Raw genomic sequence first — 5,000 nt, 5'->3', positions numbered from 1 at the left:
ACGAAATCGATTGAAAGAAGTCTAAAGCTCTGAAGACATTTATCTCCGATTCAGTGTTGGTGTATTTACTGTGTTTTGCCTTTGTAGGGCTGAGTAATCACACGCTTTATTCCAAAATCTGGTGAGCTGCTTACAGCTGGCTTCGTTTAAAGGAGCATTCCCAATGCAAATTCAAAGATCTTCAGGGAACAGTGATGTCATTTTGTACACTAGTAGACTCGTTTTTTGGTGCTTTTTTGGGCCTTTTTTGCATGCATATTCTGCAAAATTCCTCTTTTGTGATCTACAGAGAAAATCAAATGGGTCTGGGAATGACATAAAGAGTAAACATTGACAGAATTGTCATTTTTGGGTGAGCTATTCCTTTAAGAGACCCTCAGCGTTTATCAAACATCTGTTGTAGTTTAAATGTCCTGTGGTCCATCTAAACCCATTTCAAAGCACATTTTCTAATTCTTTCACAATTATTGCATGCTGGTTTTTTACTCATATTACTGTGTTTATACTTAAAAAATAATTTGTCACACATCAGGACAATTTAAAATGACTAATGAAGACAAAAGGTGTTTGAAATGGTGAAAACCTTCAATGCACTTACACGCTTTCCCTTACATTCAAGATAATGAAGCTAAAAAATAAGCTACCTAAATATTTATTATACTTCACTTGCTTTGGTGGAATTGGTATTGTTGTTTCATAGTTGTTCGTGGAAAGAAAGCTTCAGTATATGCGTTTTGGTGAAATAAAGGCCCTTTCTCATTCATTATGCTTTGAAAAACTTTATGAGCTATTTTAAAAGTTTATTATTCTGACAAGTGCTCCTCCACTAAAAACCTTCCAGCCATAATTAGGTTATTCAAGACAAAAACCAACATCGAATATAGCACTCCATCTCAAATAAACCCTCAAGGAACCAAGACAGTCAGTGCATTACAGAGACGGCATGTAAGACAGAAGAACAAGGATGTGATTATGAAAAAGGAATCGCAAATAGGCCATATACAAATGTGCTCATTTAGCAGATTATAAGAAGAGCGGAGGGGTTAGCCACTGTCAGCGCTTCAATCTAAGGAATCAGATAGAGTGGTGCGCTACATGTGCAGTATGAAAACATATTGTTCTTGGACAGAAGAATAGATCATGCAAAGGAATCACACATGTAGCTACTGTATATGTATTACCCATGTTTACATAATTGCACCTGGCTATACAGGAAAACAAGGGCTAGTTCGTTTATTTTATGCAAGTCAATTTCTGTATTTCAGCATTTGAGCAGGAGTTAAATAAATTGAAATATGTAGGAACAATTTTGTGAATTGTTCAAAGGCAAGAATATATATATATATATATTATGTGTGTGTGTGTGTGTGTGTGTGTGTGTGTGTGTGTGTGTGTGTGTGTGTGTGTGTGTGTGTGTGTGTATGCAGGGTTGGGGAGTAACGGAATACTTGTAACAGGATTACATATTTAAAATACAAAATATAAGTAACTGTTTTCCACTACAGTTACAATTTAAATAATTGGAATACAGTTACATACAAAACGTATTGAAGAGATTACTTTGCATTTTACTGTCATTTGTTTCATTTAATATTTTGTCGTATCAGATGGAAAACATTTATACATATAAATGATCCAAAGTGCTTTTGAACAGCGGTGAAACACTTTCTTATGATGTGTTACATTCATACGAGCAGACAGAGAAGTACGTTTGAAGTAAGTTTGGAGCAGAACAAATAGAAATAAACCTTGTGTAAATTGTTAGCTTTATGCTAAGCTAAAATGCTATTTCTAGCCATTTCACATGCACATGTTACCAGACACGATCATATTTATTATCAAGAAAATTCACGTTGGATCATCATTTATTTTTTCTAGTAAGATATTAGGGTGAAAATCACAGTATTATAGTTCTTGTATAGTGACGGGTCTATATAAGACAAGTCTTGGAGACAAGAGAAGATCGGACACCGGCAGCAGTTTATGCAAGTTGCTCAGGGCTTCTGTCGTGCCGTATACAGCGTGTTTTAGTTCATAAACAGATTTAGCCCTTAAAACTTGCTGATTTCTGCTTCCCAAAAAACTTCCCAAAAATTCAGAAATATTATGTATTTTTTTGGTACTTTGTTAATTTTTAATCAACTCTTATTTATTTATACTTAAAAATGTACTTAAGTACTGTAACAGTAGTTGTAATTAGTTACTTTCCACCTCTGCCGATATTAGCTGAGGAAAACTCAACCTACTTTTTCAAATTTCACTGTGAGGTCAGACTACTTACCAAAAAATGGTGAATATTAGATGGAGGTTTTAATGAGAAAAACGTGCCTCCCTAACCTAAAACTTGAACCTAAACCCAACCAACAGTGTCCTAAAAGCAAATGAGAGGTGAACAAAACAGACATCCTTACCCTTAACCAACTCCCAAATCTAACTGATAGTGTCCTAAAAGCAAATGTGACACGATAAGTACATTTTCTGAAGCAACCACGTCATTTCGTGGTCCAAAACTCTAGCTACCACGCTGAGCTACCACGGAAGTTAATCACATTGGAATAGAGTGTAAATGTAGGTGAGTCTGTAATACAAGCGTTAAATGATGTGTTAGTGTAAAAGTGTTTTGATATCATAACAGCAGTGTGTGAGTAAAAGAGAGAAAAAGAAATGTTTATAAAGTCATAATCAGTCAATGTACTTGTGATTTGTGTGAAAGTGAATAAAACACACGGTTGTTGTAGCATTCATTTCATCAGGAGATTGCAGGCAAACATAGAATGTGGCACGTAAAAGTCAGTTTGCAAAAATGTAGTTATAATAACGTTCATTCTATGAGACTAAGTTGCAAAAATTACCGTTTGATGAGTGAGTAATTTGTAACAATGTAACAAATGTAACAACTTTTCTTCAGAAATTGGTCTTGAAGAAATAAAATTCTGAAGAAATGTTGTGTGAGTGCCCGCTTATTTAGGGCAAATGCACAAACACCATTGTCAATCATAAGATTGGCGTTATGATACAAAGGCTTCAACTAGGTTGGGGAAAAAGGAATTCCCCAAAGCGTTCAGCAATGATGCCTTGGCCCACAAGTGGCCGATGTCACACAAATATGTGTTTCCCCCGATACGTCTCCTCCACGATGTCATCAGCAAAAGGACAAGGTAACAGTTCTGTTGGTTGCACCGAAATGGCCCAACCAACCATGGTCTCCAGAAATTATGTATATATTAGGTGGCCGTCCATGGGAAATACCGCTGAGGAGGGATCCGCTCTCTCAAGCGCAGGGCACGATTTGGCATTCCCAGCCGGAGCTGTGGAACCTACAAGTATGGCCCCTGAAGACCCCTAGAGACCCCTCTATGCACTAAAATGGCATGTGTTTGTGGATTGGTGCTTTGTGTCGCAAAGACCCAGTGAGATCCTTATATTCCTTCAAGAGCGTTTGGATGCATGTCTTACTCAGTTAACACTTAAGGTTGATGTAGCGACCATCTCGGCATTTCACGCCCCAGAGGCTGACTCCTCTATAGACAGACACGATCTAATCATAAAGTTCCTTAGGGGGCGAAGTGCTTGAACCCTTCTCACCCTGCTTCAGTTCCACCATTGAATCTGGTGCTGAGGGCACTCACAAGCCCCCTGTTCGAACCTTTAGAATCAGTTGAGGTACGTGTGCTCTCTTTAAAGATGGCACTGCTGTTGGCTCTGGCCTTATTAAACAGGTTGGCGATATACAGGCATTGTCAGTTGACAGTTCGTGTCTGGAATTCGGTCCGGGCTTTCAAAATCCACCATCAAGCCCAAAAAAGGCAATGTGCCTAAGGTGCTTTCCACAGCCTTTATGGCTCAGATACCTGCACCTATAGATAACGTTGTTCTCCACTGTCTAATTCGGATAAGGAGCCATTAGTGGATTTATCATGCCCCATGCAGGCATTGCACATGCACATGGAGTACACTCACCAGTTTAGACTGTTCGTTCAGCTCTTTGTTTGTTATGGAGGATACACAAAAGGTATGTCCGTTTCCAAACAAAGGCTACCTCACTGGATCGTTGATGCAATCACCCTCGCTTATGAATCAGAGGGCGTGAGATGCCCTATTGGCATGAAAGCATATTTAACTAGAGTCATGGTCTCTTAATGGGCATGGACAAATGGTATATCCCTACAGGGTGTATGCTTTGCAGCAGGATGGTCTACACAAAACATGTTTGCAAGGTTTTATATACTAGAAGTGGCGTCCATTGCTTCACAAGTCCTCTCTATCTAGAGATCTTACCATTCCAACACCAGGTGGGTGAGCCCGAGCCCCTTATCATGAGCGGGCTACCGGTTACATTTTAATACAGTTGGTTGTGTAGGCTGCTACTCAATTTACTCCCACTAGAAGTCCATAGCACTTCCAATAAAAATATTAATAATAAAACCTCCCTCCCTACCTCTGGTACGGAGGGGTTCAATTATACTGTGTGCATTATATGATTCATACACATCCTCAGACTATGATTCACTTCCTTGCTGGTTTTCACCATGTGGGGTTATTCATTTTCACACAAACTAAAGAGATATTAGACCAAGACGGACCTGTGACCTTATATACAGTATTATATACGTACAGTGTTTAATACCCTGGTGCATCCAAGGGTGTTAAGTTACGTAGAGCGGCGTGATGCAACTCCGTTCCCCAAAGCGTTCAACAAAGTCTCATGAACTGAATCAATAGGGAACATCTCTGTTTACTCTTGTAACCTCGGTTCCTTGAGATGAAGGGAACAAGACCTTGCAAACTTAGTCACAATACTACTTCAGAGTTTCGAGGTACAAGTGATGCATTCTTGTCCTTAGTCAGAAAATTCAGAAGAAATGGTGTGTGAGCGCCCGCTTAAATTGGGCAAATGCACGCCAAAAAGGGCGGGGCTCAAACATCATTGGTGTTATGATACAAAGGCTTCAAGTAGGTCAAGGAAAAGTAATTCCCCAAAGCGATCAGCAATGTCTCAT

The sequence above is a fragment of the Xyrauchen texanus genome, chromosome 1 (assembly GCF_025860055.1).
Source record: "Xyrauchen texanus isolate HMW12.3.18 chromosome 1, RBS_HiC_50CHRs, whole genome shotgun sequence".
NCBI classification, from domain to species: Eukaryota; Metazoa; Chordata; class Actinopteri; order Cypriniformes; family Catostomidae; genus Xyrauchen; species Xyrauchen texanus.
The sequence above is the reverse complement of the archived record's forward strand: the minus strand, read 5'-3'. Positions refer to the sequence as shown.